Here is a 17,210-nt window from a genome sequence, read left to right as displayed (position 1 = left end):
CCCACATGACTGACCATGGTTCAAGTCCTGGACACGGTGGCTTGTTTTCTCACTTTCCCTTTCTCTTTCTCTTTCACTCTCTCTCTCTTTCTCTGTTCTTCTCTGGTGAGTACACATGCTCTATAGCAAATTAAAAATAATGAGTAATTTTTAAATGAGTTTTGAAGTGTAAAAAAAGTTTTAACAGTAAAAATAGTTTAGAGTAAAAATAGTTTTAGTAGAAAAAAGCTTATAAAGATGAAAAGAAAATATTTTTTAACACTATACAATGTATTGAGTCATTGGGAAAGTTGACAACAATGCATTTTTGCATAGAAAAAATCGAAAAACACATCATGACTTTCCTGATGACCTTATATTTGTGTGATAATTTAGGGGTTTTTTTTTGTCTTTTTTCTTCTTTAGAGAGGTTTTTGCTACAGGGCATGTGCGCTCGCCAGAAAGATAGAGAGGGACAGAGAGAGAAAAAGCAAGAAATCACCTCCCGGGGGGATGGCCATGCCGCAATCCTTTCTCCTCTGTTCTCCTCTTAGGATCTTTGGCACACACGCACACGTAAGCCACTGGGTCCGAGACTCAAACTGTGGTTGGCTACATGAGAGTCCAGCGACATAGCCATTACCCCAACTGCTGGTCCCGTGATAATTTAGTTTTATCATAAGAGTCAAAACGTTTTAGAACCAGCAGTTAGCGTAATGGCTATGTCGCTGGACTCCCACGTCGTCGACCGCAGTTCGAGTCCTGGACCCAGCGGCTTAAAACTCACACCAGGCGCGTGTGCATGCGTGCCCAAGATCCCGAGAGGAGAATGGAGAAGGGACTGTGGCATGGCCATCCCCCCTGGGGGGTGATTTCTCACTTTCTATCTCTCTGTCTCTGTCTTTCTGGCGAACGCCTGTGCCCTATAGCAAAAACCTCTAAAAAAAAAACCAAAAAAGAGTCAAAACGTTTTTAAAATTAAAGACTTTATAAAGTAAAAAGTGAGTTAAGATTAATTTTTTAGAATTATTTTTTCAATTTTTAAAATTTATTCATTCATTCATTCATTCTAATTTGACCAGAGAGAAACAGACAGTGAGAGAGAGAAAGAAGAGAGAAAGTGGGAAAGCAAGCCTCCAGATCTGAGACTTGAACCATGGTCGGCCATGTGGGAATGTCTAGCGCCTTAATCACCACACCACCAGATGGCCTGGATTAATTTATTATTGAAGAAATAATTTTAAAAATAAATTTCATATAGCCTAAGGGTATACTGTTTATAATGTCTACAATGATAAATAAGAGTGCGTGGCCTCCATCTTTACTCACTACTCACACTTCCAGCCCTGCAGGTTCCAATCATGGGAAGTACCTACACATGTACAATTTTTTATCTTTCATACCATAATTTACTGTACCTTTTCTATGTTTAGATATATTTAGATATACAAATCGTACCAATGTGCTACAATTGCCTACAGTATTATACAGGTTTGCGGCCTAGGAGCTACAAACATATACCATATAGGCTAGATGTGTAGTAGGCTATACATTCTTGGTTTATGTAAGTACACTCTGATGTTTGTACAATGACAAAATCACCTAATGGTAAATTTCTCTGGGTGTATTTCCATAGTAATGCATGACAGTATATAAAGAATTCCTACAACTCAACAACTAAAAATGAAATAAACTAATAAACAACTGTGCAAAGGACTTATTTAGTAATTTCTCAAAGATGATACAAATGGCTAACAAGCATATGATGCTTAAAACACTAAATGTTATAGAAATGCAAGTCAAACCACAATGAGTAATTAGTTCACACGCATTAGGATGGCTACTCAAAAACAAACAAACAAAAAACCCAAAACAAAAAAACAAAAACAAAAACAAAAGCCCAGCAAGTAACAAATGTTGGCAAGGACGTAAAGAAATTAGAAACAGTATTATAAAATGGTGCAATTGCTATGAAAAACAATATGGTGCTTCCTAAAAAAAAAAATTAAAAATAGATCTGCCATATGATCTAGCAATATACCTCCTGGGTATATATACAAAAGATCTAAAAAGATCTTGGAGAGAGATTTGTACACCTATGCTCATTGCAGCATTATTCACAGAAGCCAAGAGGAACCCAAATATCCACTGATAGGTGAAGAGAAAAACAAAATTTGGTATATGCACTCAATGGAATATTTTTAATTATTTTATTTTATTTATTATTATTTTACTTTGACCAGAGACAGAGAGAAAGAGAATGAGAACGTGAGAAAGCAGGCCACCAAGTCTAGGATTCTAACTGCAGTTGTCCACGTGAGTCCAGTGCCTTAACCACCATACCACTGGCCAGCCCTATGCATTCAATGGAATACTATGTAGCCTTAAAAAGGAAGCAAATTCTATAACATGGAACAAGATGGTTGCATGTTATGCCAAGTGAAAATAAATACTGTATGATTCAACTTACATGAGGAACCTAAAGTTATCACATTTATAGAAACAGAAAGTAGAATGATAGTTATCAGGATCTAGGGAGTAGCAGGAAAGGGAAGTTGTTTGGTATGTATACAGTTTCAGTTTTGCAAGATGAAAAAGTTCAGGAGATTTGAGTCACATCATGTGAATATACTTAACATTACTGAAGTGTACACTTAAAAATGGTTAAGGTTGTAACTTGTATGTTATGTGCTTTGTATCACAATAAAACAAAATTTAATTAAAAAAAATTCTTCCCAAAATTTAAGAAGCTCATTGGAAAGATTAAGTTGACAGAAATGTTAAATTTATTTAAAAAGCAGATATCTGTAAGTATTTTACACGTGTTAACTTACTTAAGTTTTATAATAAACCTGAGTTAGTTTTTTTTTTTTTTTTTTTTTGAGAGAGATTTTTGCTATAGGGCACATGTGCTCGCCAGAGAGACAGAGAGAGAAAGTCAGAAAGCAAGAAATAACCCCCCCAGTGGGGATGGCCATGCCACAATCCCTTCTCTTCCATTCTTCTCTCGGGATTCTGGGTATGCATGTACACATGCCTGGAATGAATTTTAAGTCACTGAGTCCAGGACTTAAACTACAGTTAACTACATGAGAGTCTAGTAACATAACCATTATGCCATCTGCTGGTCCCAAATTAGTTATTTTTATTTTCAGGTTGCAGCTAAATAAACACTGGCACAGATAGGTAAGGTCACTTCTCCATAATCATACAGCAAGTAAAGCAGGATTTGACACCAAGAAGAATAGTGCCATATGTGTTGTCCACAACTATACAGCATGTGAGAGAGGTACAGTTCTGAGAAGGTCAGACAGAATAGGGTTTAAGATCTAAGTCAGGAATTCCTAAATTTTCTCAGTTCATGGCACATTTTGTGGCTCCGTAAATTTTACAGTGTATGCAGGCCAAAAGAAATACCAACAATTCCATTTATTAAGTAGATTCAAACAACTTAGGAAGTATTAATGTCCTAATGGCTTAATAGCCATTTAGAAAAAAATTTACACAGATTAAAAGAAAAATACTTATTTCATTTCTAAATAACTACAATTATTAACAAAGGTATGTGTGCATTAACAGAAGTTGGGCACTGCACAACTTCTTATACTGTTGAATCAGACAGGATACCCTCACTCTCACTCCTGTTCCATTTTATCATGTGGTGGTTGCTTTTTAGCACAGCAACCACTGAAAAGGCAATTTCATTTCAGATATGACAGCCTCCAAAGAAATGTAGAAAGATCTAATGTTGAAACTCTTAATTCTTGGAGCTAGTTGTTCGTGTAGTATCAGACAGAAATCTTTGTTTGCTTTGAAATTTTTAAATATCCTGCAGCACTTCTGTGAATTCCTGTCTTTGAAAATTTTTAAATATCCTGCAGCACTACAGTCCCAGATGCCTCAGTGCACAGTTTGAGAAATCTGGGTCTGGCTGAAACCACAAGTTGGCCCCAGACAAAAGGAGGACCTGTTCTATTAAGGTAGAAGGATGTATGCAGAGTAGGGTGATTTATGAGCTTGGCTCACACTGTAACTGGAACCTCAGAATTCAACCTAGGAGTCTACTTACACCAACAAGACTACTAAATGGCAGTGAAGAGCCTTTGTGAATATTTTACATACAATGTTATTCTATGAGAAATGCAGTTACAACTGCTTTTCATTTCTGAGTCACTCAATAAGTTTGTCTAATTTAATAATAATAGTTTCAATTTTTAAACTTTATTTAAAAAATAAATAATGGGCATAAATTACAATTTGGTAAAAGCACTTGACGTGTTTTCTCTGTCAGGTATGCTGTCACATGTATAACAACATATTCTCAAGTATCATGAATGTGAAGTTGCTGGATTTCTACACCAACCTTAGATTCATAGATTATGTATACATTTTTATGTAGCACATTCTGACTCAAACATATAATATGACATTCTAAATTTGAAATAAGTCACATTTTAAGTTTTTATATAAAAAATCACTACAAATGTGCTAATACAGAATATTAAAGCTCTTCTCGCTAGCTAACAACAGAAGTACAGCTCTACCCTCCCTGAAAAAAATAGATAAAGAGTATGTGTTTGTTTCTACTTTCTAAAACATATGTGAGGAATTGTATTATTCAGACATTGAACTCATCTAGCTTTTGCCATATTCGCTATTAACTATAACTGAGTATATGAGGGAAATTCACAGTCCTCAACTGGCTTCCTTTGTAGCAAAATACCTTGAAGCTTCCAAAACATTATTATACATGAATGCCAAGGGTGGAGTCAGGAAATGATGAGTTTCTTTAAAGAAATGTTTTAAAATAAAAACAATTAATAAAAGAGAAGAAAGAACTACTTATGAAGAGAACAGGAAGGAAATGTTGATTGATGATACAAAGATACATTATTATAAGGAAGATCAAAATTTCTTGTGTAATAACTGTGTTCTAAAATCAGAATTCTTAAGTGTAAACAGTGAATGTACCAGTGGCTTATTAGAGGTCGTTAAACTTTGGATTGAAGTAGTTAAGATATGATGTAAATTTTCTGCCTATTTTTCCTAGAAAGAAATAATGTTTTTTGCCCAAGAAAGCATATTGATCAGGGAATGACAGTAAACATGCTAGCTAAACATTAGGATTCCTCAGAGACAGTATTGTGTGTGCACACAAATACACATACATTCTTTTAATATAAATGTTTGTTGAGTGTGGTCGTGGTCTTGAACTACTCAGAGCTCTGTCAAGAGTAACAAGACTAGGAGCATATCTGGCTAATAGAGGCTACACTTTCCCTGGGTAGTTCCCAGTCAGTAACTAAGTATAGTGGGGTACCAGACCCAGCCCAGTTCTGTCCAACAGCAGATTCCTCAAATGGACATTTGGCCTAGCTGAAACTTTCTCAACACTGTGCTGCAGTCGGCAGCTCCTTCTACGCTTCCTTCTTTCATACATTTCAGACCAGAATCACAGTCCAAGAGCCATCGCCACCTACTCCTGCTCCTTTCCCCATGATCTTTCATCTCTCCTCCATAAATCTCTTACATGCTTCTCAGAAGACCCAATCTGACACTCTGGGTATGTTTCATTTATTAACTTATTTTTAAAGAATTTATTATTATCATTATCATTATTATTATTATTGTATTCTAAATTTGCTATAGGGCAAGTGTACTCACCAGAGGAAGACAGAAAGAAAGAGAAAGAGAAAGTGAGAAAGCAGGCTATCAGGTCTGGGACTTGAACTACTTACTGTCAGCCATATGGGAGTCCAGCACCCTAACCACCATGCCATCTACTGGTCCCTCTTGGCATGTTTTAAAATGGTTTCAATTAATCTAAGTATCAGCTTTTGAACTGTCAAAGAATACATGTAATGAATAGAGCTGTTTATTGCCTTTCCCCCCACACAGTCACTCATCCTACTCTCAAAGACAACCACTTTTTTCTTTAGAGAGATTTTTGCTGTAGGGTTCATGCGCTCGCCAGAGAGAGACAGAGAGACAGAAAGCGAGAAATCACCCCCTCGGGGGGATGGCTATGCCTCAATTTCTTCTCTTCCATTTTCTTGGGATCTTGGGCATGCACGCACACGCAGCTGGGTCTAAGACTCAAACCACAGTTGACTGTGTGGGAGTCCAATAATGTAATCATTATGCCTTCTGCTGATCCCAAACTGTCAATATCTGACTTTGCAGGTTAGAGACTTTGCTGAAGCATCACTCATTGCAGCAAAAGATATCAATGGAAAGTAAAAGCTATGTGCTGTAGAACCCAGAAAGGCACAAGTATTGGAAGCATCAAGTGCATTAGAAGGTGGAACTGATAATAAGGAGGTATACTAAAAGTTTATATAAAGAGCAAATGAAATAGCATCATTTTTTGGAGACACCATAGCAGAGGGTTTCTGGACTTGAAGGCGCTGAGCACAATAAAAAGCAGAAGTAAGATAGCTAGACTGGAAAAAAGGGGATTGAGTGAGTCTGCCTCAGAAGTGGTGAAAATGTCTCCAGTTCCTTCCCTGCTTTTGTAGCTAGGCTTGGGTCTCTATAGTACTCGTTTAGAGGAACTTTCTATAGAAAAATGATTATTACCCTCAGAGCAAAGGTTATATGTACTGATATTTGACAGTTACCTCTGAAGAGATAACTCTTAACAGGTAACTCTTAACTTTTAACAGATCTGCCCATGCAAACCAACTTTCTATTCACTTTTACATGTAACCATAAAGTCAGAGATTATCATACTTTTCACTGAATTTTCTCTTTTTAAAAAACTTTTTTAAAAAAATTATTTTTCTTCCTTTTCTTCTTCAATTTGACCAGAGAGAGACTCAAAGAGAAAGAGAGAGAGAGGGAGAATGAGAAAGCAAGCTGCCAGGTCCAGGACTCAAACTGTAGTCAGCCATGTGGGAATTCAGTGCCCTAGGCACCACGCCAGCATCTGACCCCTCTTTTCACTGAATTTTCTATCTGTGAATTTGAGATCTATACATCTGGGGCTAAAACAACCAAAACACAGAAAGAATCAGAGATGATACAACAAACAGAACTAAATTCAGAGACTTAAAATTATTATTTCAAGAGAACTAAGAGTAGTTACATCCTTGAAACAAAAATAGTATGCTGTTGTTTAGCTGTGGTGGTGTAGGCAGTGAGGTGCTGCTGTACAGTGCTGGAAGACATATGGGAGGCTTAGGTTAGGCCCTTGGTCCACCTGAACACACTTGGGTATATCTTCACATACCTGTATTCCTAGCTGGCTGGGAAGAGTGTGTTATGAGACTATGTCAGGGGTACTTGTCTGTCTCTGTCTCTCCCTCTCTCTCTCAAAATAAACAAACTTTAAAAAATGAATAGTATGTTTTCTTTCTCTCTCTCTCTCTCTCTCTCTCTCTCTCTCTTTTTTTGGTTTGTTTTTGCCATAGGACACATGTACTTGCCAGAAAGAGACGGAGAGAGGGAAAGTGAGAAAGTACCCACTTAGGAGTATGGCCACACCACAGTCACTTCTCCTCCATCTTCCTGAGCATGCATGTACATGCTCCTGATGTGATTTTCAAGCTGCCAGGTCCAGGACTCAAACCTCTGTTGGCACCTTAACCACCAGGCCACCTGCTGGTCCAAATAGTATGTTGTTTTTAAAAAGACTATGGTAGCATATAGAAGTAAAGTAGTAGTAAATAATGACTACTAGAGGATAGGAAGTGTAGGGGAGAAGGGGGGATACAGAGATGTTGATTAATGGAAACAGAATTAGAGACAGCTAAGAGGAGCAAGTTATAGTGTTATAAAGCACAGCAGGTAACTGTAGTTAGTAACAACTCTATATCTCATTTCAGCTAAAAGAAAAGATGAATTTGAATGTTCTCAACACAAAGTAGTGAAAAATGGTTGAGATGATGGATGGGCAAAATATCATGACTTAATCATTAAACATATAATGAAAAATCACTTGGTATTCCATAAATATGCATACTTAGTACATGTTAATTAACAAATAATATGAGAGCATAAACAGAAAAATGAATAGAATCATTGAAAGATCAAGGTGAAATATCCCTGTAATGCAGAATAGATGACAGAGGACGTAATAATGAACCATACGGGATAGAAGATAAGAAAATTAAGAGTATCAGACTTAAAGGTCGAATATCTACTAATAGAAAACAAAAGGAAAGAAAACAAAGTGGGACAGAAAAGGTATAATTTTGGTGGTTAAGAAAGGCCTCACTGAAATGTCCTGAGACTAGAAGGACATTTGGAATAAGCTATGGAAGATAGCTGGCGGACAGAGTTCTAGGTAGAGGCAACAATAGATGCAAAGGCCTTGAGATGGAACCATGTCTATCATATTTGAAGAATAGCAAGTCTGTGGGATTGGGATGGAATGAGCAAGAAGAGCAGGAACTAAGATCAGGCTGTTGTGATGGGAAGACATTGAAAGGAGTGAGGATTAACACAGGCAGATAGCTAGAAGGCTGTTGCTGTGGTCTAGCCTGAGGTCTAATGGTGGCTTTGATGGGATAGTTAGAGCAGAGTAGTGAGAAATGGTCTGATTCTGGGTATACTTGGAGTGTTTAGGCATCACTATCTACTGATGGGTCAAATGTGGTTTATAAGGAGAAATTTCTTTTTTAAAGAATTGATTTATTGTTGTTATTTTTAACTTGCTATAGGGCATGTGTACTCACTAGAGAGAGAAAGAGAGAGAGAACTGCCAAGTCATGGCCAGCCATGTGGGAGACCAACACCATAACCACCATGCCACCTGCGGGCCCCTAGAAGAAATTTCTGAGCAACTACAAGAATGAGTTGCCATTTACTGAGAATGGGGAAACTGGAAAGAGCCATTTCTGAGGGAAACATCAGGAGCTCAATTTTAGACATACTGTGTTTGTGATGCTCATTAGATGGGCAAGTGGAGAAGTCAGATAGACAGTTGATTGCAGTCCATAGTTCAGGGAAAAGTTTGGCAACCACACAGTTTTTTTGAAAGACTTTTACTGTAGGGTACATGTGCTCACTGGAGAGAGAGAGAGAGAGAGAGAGGGAGGGAGAGGGAGAGGGAGAGAAAGTGAAAAATCACCTCTTGAGGGGATGGCCATGACACAATCTCTTCTCCTCCATTCTCCTCTTGGGATTTTGGACACACATGCACATACACCCAGCATGAGTTTTAAGCTGCCAGGTCTGGGATTTGAACTGTAGTCATCTACGTGGGAGTCCAGCAATGTAACCATTATGCCATCTGCTGGTCCTACACACAGACAGTATTAAAGCCAAGAGATTGGCAAAGATCACCAAGGGAATGAGTATAGAGAGACCAATAGAAGAGACTGAAGAGTTGAGCCCTGGAGTCCACAAATATTTGGAGACTAGAGATGGATAAAGGAAGAGACAGAGAGAGGACACTGAGAAGGAGTAGAGCACAATAAAGGTAGTGTGGTGCCCTGGAAACCAGGCTTAAAGGATAAAGTCAAATGTTATTGGTGCTGAAGATACCAGTAACAAGATGTCCAAGATTGTTGAATAGAATGGCACACAGATCATTGGTGATAAAGCAGTTGTAGTAGATGGTGTAGGTAGACATGATCAGAAAGTATTTAAGAGAAGAGACCAGCAGATGGCATAGCAGTTATGCCACTGGACTCCCACATGGCTGACCATGGTTCAAGTACCAGGCCCAGCAGCTTGAAACTCATTCCAGGCACATGTGTGTGCATGCCCAAGATCCTGAGAGGAGAATGGAGAAGGGATTGCAGCATGGTCATCCCCCGGGGGGAGGGGGAGGGGTGATGGGAGGGCACTGATTTTTTGTTTTCTGTCTCTGTTTCTCTCTCCCTCTATGGCAAGCGCATGTGCCTTACAGCACATTATAAAAATCTTATAAAAATCTCTCTAAAAAATAAAGAATTTATGACATAATTTGTGATAGGCTTAGAAAATAATTTTAATGCTTACATAACTTGTCAAATAATTCAGTACAGAAATTTAAAAGAACACTACCTTTTCTTGGCATTTTTAGATGGTGCGTGGAAATGTAGAATTGTTATGGACAGAAACTAGGGCACAGTCCATTACACTTTTACAGTTAAATGCACATATATCATACATGAATTCAAATAATTTAATCTAAAATCAATGTGTCTGTGTGTGTATATATATTTTTTTATTTTAAATTTTCATCTTCCTTTATTGAAGGAAATAGAAACCATGTGCTACCGGGGCAGTGTTACCTCTGAGCATGACAAGGGGCTGACATGACAAATCACAATGCTGGCCAGGGGTCCTTGTGGGAGCACCCAAACCAAAAAAATAGCAGGAGGTAGCAAACACCCCTACAACTAGTGTAAGCATTTCCATTTGCAGAGAGTTAGGCTATGCATCCTAAAAACAGCGTCCCCTTTGGCTGGCAGGGTATCACCTCAGGCCACCAAATCTAACATCTAGTCTCAGATTTGGAGATCCTTTGCCTTGATACAAAGATTCAGGCCATCAGAAGAGCTGAGTTCGTCTTTCACTTCTTACCCAAGGTGGAAAAAGACAGAGGCTGAGTTCTTGAAACTTCGCCTAATAGGATGCCTAGCCTTGCTCTAAGAGAAGTTACGCTTCCTTTCCTACGTTGTTACACTGTTATCGCTGAGCATGTACCCTTGGAAATCTCTCAATGTTAAACAGGGACAGAATGGAAGCAGCAGCCTAGGAGATGCAGGGAATTAAAAGCTGCTACATAGCCAAGACTACTTCATAAGAAAGCATGGGGAATACTATCTGGTGGTCCTCCTGGATTGCTGCTAGAAGCTCACACAAAGAAAACATGGTCATTCTCCCATGTCAGGATTGGCTGCACCAAAGTCATGGTCTGAGAAGCTGAGCTACTACTTCATGTCCTGGCAGATTATTAAACCCCATCCAAGCTATTTCAGTTTTTAAGTATGATAAGGTGTTTGGGGAGTTCAATCAAAGAGAAGCAGGCACACAAAAAAATCTCAACTGCTTACAAATTGATGACATTATCTAATTGTAAATTTAGACAGTTAACAACTGATTGTTGGGAGTGGACAGTGAGGAGTACAGAGTCTAATGGTTTATTCAGCTAAACCATTAGATCAAAAAGTACCCTCACATTCACAAATTGTTAGGGAATTTGTCATTTAGATGATTAATCACCATCTGATTAATCATCCAGTTGCAGTTCTCTTCAATGGTGGACACATGTTTTCTAAGGATCAAAGTCTCCATAGTGCGGAGTCAGAAAATGGAGAAGCAAGGCAGGAAGAAGAGGGCACCAAAGGTTGGAGTTTCTGAAATGAGCATTTGTTTCACCAAAGGCTTGGCACAATGAGGCTAGGTGAGCGTAGTTTCAGTGATTGTTCTTGGTTGCCTCCTTTGCTGTGGCAATCAGTAGTGTGAGACTAGAGAGGGGCTTGGCAATCTTCATGAACTGATATTGAAGCAGCTCCTTAGCTGAACCTCTTTTTCACATACATCACAAGATAATCATTCAGAATGTCCTGGAAGACAGCTGATGGCTACTCTGTGATCTGAAGCTTCTGGGTCGCATTGGTGACAATGAGATACAAGGCTCTCAGAGGGCTTTCATTGATGTAAAGGGGATCCCCTTCAATCATATGGATGGCCATGATGCCCAGGGACCAAATGTCAACCTTGGGCCCATAGACCTTCCACATTACAACCTCTGGTGCCATCCAGTACAGGGTTCCCACCATGGTACTCTGCTTACTCTGTTCTGGGGTTATTTGTGCACAGAATCCAAAATCAGTTAACTTGACATAGCCATTTATTCCCAACATTGTATTTTCACTCTTGATGTCTTTGTGAATGACCTGGTTTAAATGCAGAAACTCCAGAGCCTGCAGAGACTCGTGGCAAACAGCTGCAATCTGGCCTTCAACCGTTGCAGGTTGTGTCACCATGTCTGTCAAGAAGCCTCAGGGAAGTATTCCATGACAATCCACAGCTCATCTCCCACAAGGTAACTGTCCAAGTAATGTACAATATTTCAATTCTTGTTTTCCCTCACGACCAGAATTTCATTAAAAATCATCTCTTTCTTTGGCTGCGGCTGAAGATTTATCTGCCTAATAGCCACTTCCTGTCCGATGGCCACATCCATTGCAGTGTACACTGTGTCCAAAGCACATTGTCCAATCTTCTCAAACCATGTACATTTCATCTAAGGATTGCCCACATTCACTATGCTCCATAATTTCTCCAAGATCTCATCAGGGACCAGGAATTAGCATAATGACTATGTCACTAGACTCCCATGTAGTCGACCGTGGTTCAAGTCCTGGACCTGGTGGCTTAAACTCATGCTGCGTGCTTGTGCATGCATGCCCAAGATCCTGAGAGGAGAATGGAGAAGGGACCATGGCGTGGTCATCTCCACTGGAAGGTGATTTCTTGCTTTCTGTCTCTCTCTGTCTTCCTGGCGAGTGCATGTGCCCTATAGCAAAAAACCTCTCCCCACCCCCCCCAAAAAAAAAAATCTCCTCATCAGACATCTCAGGCTGCTTCTTCTGCTTCTCAGTATTCTGGGTCAAAGCATCTGGCAGAATGGTGGTATTCTCAGGAAGGGAAATGGGAGACGTAGCTACATCCTGAGTTGGAGTAATAGGAAGTGGTTCAATCACAGATGGCGTGTACACAGACTTTGTGTGCTCTGGGAATGGAGCAATCACTAGTGGTAGAGCACCACCATCACCTTCATCTTCTGAAACCAGCGGCACTGTAGGGGTCTCAGACAGCTTTCACATTCAAAGTGTTAGAAGAATTACAAACCTCAGCTGACTTATCTGTGACTCTCATGTACTTCTGGCTGTTGGAGGTCTTTTTGGAGTTGTAAAATTCTAACACATCCAAAACAGCCTGTGGGTTTTTCTTCTGCTCTGACTTGGTGTTATTTGATGTCTGAAGCAAGTGGGCCCACTGCTCTGGTATCCCCGTAAACTCCCCTGGAACAACATCAAAACCAACATGAGGAGGACCAGCAGATGGCATAATGGTTACACTGCTGGACTCCCACAGTCGACCATGGTTCGAGTTCCAGACCTGATGACTTAAAACTCACACCAGGCATGTGTGCATGGTGCCCAAAATCCTGAGAGGAGAAGGGATTGTAGCATGGTCATACCCTCGGGAGGGTGATTTTTCACTTTGTCTCTCTGGTGAACTCATGCATTCTGTAGCAAAAATCTCTCTTAAAAATGTGTGTGTGTGTGTGTATGAACTATGTTCACAATCTGAAAGAAGAGAAATCTCTGGCTATTCATTCTCTTTCTTTTTATTTGTTTTATCTCCAGGTAAGATGGATTGGTGAAATCAGTCCATTTTCTTCTTCTCTGGGTTTGGAGGCAGAGGTGTGGAACTGTGGTTTAGGGTTATAGCATCTTTACTACCAGCTCCAATTACAGTGCTGGTGTTTCTCATCAGAGGGGCTAGGGGGTTTGTCTTGAATGTCTAGGCCACTATCTGGCACTGTCACCACTACCAGCAGCTACTGGTGGGTGCAGCCATCCCCAGCATATCTGGTGTTTGTCACAAAGCTGCACCTCTCTGCCCTGCTGGTTTCATGCAAGGCTCAGCTCCACTGGCCTTGGCTGGGCTGGTTGGAGCCCATACATGAATATTTAAATAACAAAAATTTTGCTTTAACCTGATTATACAATAATCTATAAACATAAAAGTGACTTTAAGCACTGAATTTTTGGACCTTAGAAATTCCGCCAGAGTGAGCCAGCTCAGAGCCTGGTGGTTTGTGAGCTGGATCTCACATGGTCAACTACCCAGTTCGAGTCCTGAACCCAACAGCAGGAAAAACACACCAGGTGCATGTGTATGCATGCTCAAAATCTTGAAGGCAGGGCAAATAGAGGACAAAGGATTATGGGGTGACCTTTCTCCAGGGGGGTGGGGGGATGCTTTCCCTCTGTCACAAGCCCTCTGGCCAACTGAAAAAAAAAAAAAAAAAAAGTGTCCCACCAGAGTGATAAACAATTTAATAGTGTTTTTAAGCTGAAACTATAATTCTCTGTGAAAATTTTGCAACAGTTTAAGAAATTCAAAGCAGGAAATTATTAAACACTATACCCTAATGAAGTGTTTTTAGGAAACAAAATAAAAACAGTGAGAAGTAAATTTAATAGCTGATGAAACTAAAGCTCTAAATTATGTATCATCTTTTATTGCATTTCAAACTAGAAATAAGCATACTCCCCGAAAAAATCTCAAAAGACAATTTTTATCCTAAACGTAAAATAGGTAAGTCTTGATTTAGAAATTTTTTCAAATTTACATGAAAGGGAATTGTTTTTCTTTTCTTTCTTTTCTTTTCTTTTGTTTTTTTTGGAGAGGTATTTGCTATAGGGCGCATGCGCTCGCCAGACAGACAGAGAGAAACAGAGAGACAGAAAGCGAGAAATCACCCCCCAGGGGGGATGGTCACACCGCAATCCCTTCTCCTCCATTCTCCTCTTGGGATCTTGGGCATGCATGCACAAGCACCCGGTGTGAGTTTTAAGCCACCGGGTCTGGGACGCGAACTGTAGTCGACTACATGGGAGTCCAGCGACATAGCTATTACGCTAACTGCTAGTCCCAAGGGAATTGTTTTTTTAAAAAGTACAATTTACGTTCCCCCTGTCACGAGCCCTCTGGCCAACCAAAAAAAAAAAAAAAAAAGTGTCCCACCAGAGTGATAAACAATTTAATAGTGTTTTTAAGCTGAAACTATAATTCTCTGTGAAAATTTTGCAACAGTTTAAGAAATTCAAAGCAGGAAATTATTAAACACTATACCCTAATGAAGTGTTTTTAGGAAACAAAATAAAAACAGTGAGAAGTAAATTTAATAGCTGATGAAACTAAAGCTCTAAATTATGTATCATCTTTTATTGCATTTCAAACTAGAAATAAGCATACTCCCCGAAAAAATCTCAAAAGACAATTTTTATCCTAAACGTAAAATAGGTAAGTCTTGATTTAGAAATTTTTTCAAATTTACATGAAAGGGAATTGTTTTTCTTTTCTTTCTTTTCTTTTCTTTTGTTTTTTTTGGAGAGGTATTTGCTATAGGGCGCATGCGCTCGCCAGACAGACAGAGAGAAACAGAGAGACAGAAAGCGAGAAATCACCCCCCAGGGGGGATGGTCACACCGCAATCCCTTCTCCTCCATTCTCCTCTTGGGATCTTGGGCATGCATGCACAAGCACCCGGTGTGAGTTTTAAGCCACCGGGTCTGGGACGCGAACTGTAGTCGACTACATGGGAGTCCAGCGACATAGCTATTACGCTAACTGCTAGTCCCAAGGGAATTGTTTTTTTAAAAAGTACAATTTACAGGTCATTGAATTGACATTTATTAAGCGCTGGTACTGATGATAGCCTATGAATCCCCATTATTCAGTGCCTCAGTTGAAAGGACCTCAGCTCAGAGTACATCCTCTGAAATCTTGTACATTGCAAGAGTAGCCTTACTCATTTCTAACAACTAGACTGTTCAAAGATCCTTTAATGAGACAAGAAAATTAACTTCATGAATCCTAAATTTATCATTTCTTGAAGGCAATAAATTTACATTAGTAGAAGAGTAGTCTGATTCAAAGACTGAGAGTCAAATATGTTAGCCCCAAAATGCTGAGGAACTTGTTCCACTCCTTTACCAAGAGTCAGTCACAGAACATTATGTTATAGTCAATTGCTGCTACTTTAGAAGCAAATATATAAGGAAATCGCTAATAGAATTTAAGCATGTGCTATTCTGGAACCACCATGCTGGACAGGTGTACAAAAGGAAGACTATGTGGAGCCTGTTCCTACTTACTTTTACAGCTAAGTAAAATGTAACAAAATTTTAATACAATTTAACAAAAAGGGGTAATAGGATCCTTAAACTAAACATTTAGTTTGAGCATCATTTTTTTAACTTATTGTGATACTAGAGATCTTTAGGTATAGCACCCACACATATTTTTAGAAGTCCCAGCTAACAGTCCTATCTAAAAAAAGGAAGAAGTAGATGGATTATGTTAGGAGGTATCTCAAAGGCCTAAAGCTATAGGGACTAACCTGGACCTGTGGGGAAGGTGAAGGTGAAATTATCTTAAAATATATTACATTGGGCCAGTTCCATGGCCTACTGGTTAAGGCACCCAGACCTTACATGGATAACAGCACGGTTTGGATTCCAGCCCTAACAACTTAAAAAATACACCAGATATGTGCGTGTACTTGCCTGAAATCCCAACAGGGCAGAGAAACAGAAAAGGGATTGTGGCATGACCATGGCCTGCTAGGGACTGCTTTCTTTCCCCCTCCCCCATCTTTCTGTCTCTCTTTTTGGCAAGCACATCTGCCCTCTGGCAAATAAAATTTTTATACACACACACACACACACACACACACACACATTGCATCAAGAATGTGCTGAGAGTAAAAGATCAATTTTAGGAATATCTTATCCATCATAGAAATAATGCAACAAAACAAAATGGAACATAAAAGAGACAGGTCCTATTAGAAATATTAAAAGCAGACTCATTGGTATACCAGTCTAATTAGTTGGTATTATCAAACTGCTATAAAGTAAAAGTAATTCTGTATGTATTCTACCATGAAAATTCCTCTTCTGGGTTGAATTAATTCAACATTCTTCAAAGATCCCCCTACCCAACAAACATGCATACTTGCTATTAAATTAAAATGCATAGGTCTATCTAAAAAGGATTGTCTCTGGGATGCTCCACTGCATATTTCAAGATGCCTGACATGTTCCAACTTACCCTGTACGATGGTAAGGGTGGAGGCCTGAGACACACCTCTTACTATAGGTGGCAGGCTTGCCCTCCAGTCAAATAATTGTGAGCCTGCTTTCAAGGTGAGTAATGGCAATAAGAACTACAAGTTTGAATTGTACTAAGTTTGAAGCTTTCTTGAGCTTATTTTATGTTTGAGCTTGAAAGTTTGATTAAAACTTAGGTTTATGAAAACAAGGTATGGTTTTAAAATAGTGCCATCCTTTTGAATAGTATCCTAAGGCATATTTAAGAAATATTATGGTTCTAAAAGTATTAATTCAGTCTTGTAAATAGTCTCTGGAAAGTAAAAATTAATGCCAATTGAGGAGATAATTAAATAGTTACCTCCATGAGTAAAGGTAGACTAATTAAAACAATGACAGATTATATCTAAATGGTAGATTAAGATATGTTTGAAATAATTA

At 39.1% G+C, this 17,210-nt stretch overlaps 1 protein-coding gene and 1 pseudogene across 1 annotated transcript in view; both read right to left on the bottom strand.

Annotated features, from left to right (window-relative positions):
• The window catches only part of WDPCP (WD repeat containing planar cell polarity effector), a 264,252-nt gene that overhangs the window by 133,798 nt on the left and 113,244 nt on the right, over positions 1–17,210 (bottom strand). The window lies entirely within an intron of this gene.
• Positions 11,330–17,136, bottom strand: LOC102479032 (serine/threonine-protein kinase PAK 1-like; annotated as a pseudogene).

The sequence above is a fragment of the Tupaia chinensis genome, unplaced genomic scaffold (assembly GCF_000334495.1).
Source record: "Tupaia chinensis unplaced genomic scaffold, TupChi_1.0 Scaffold000341_1, whole genome shotgun sequence".
In the NCBI taxonomy this organism is placed as follows: domain Eukaryota; kingdom Metazoa; phylum Chordata; class Mammalia; order Scandentia; family Tupaiidae; genus Tupaia; species Tupaia belangeri.
Note: the sequence above shows the minus strand (reverse complement) of the source record. Positions and strands in the feature narration are given on the sequence as shown.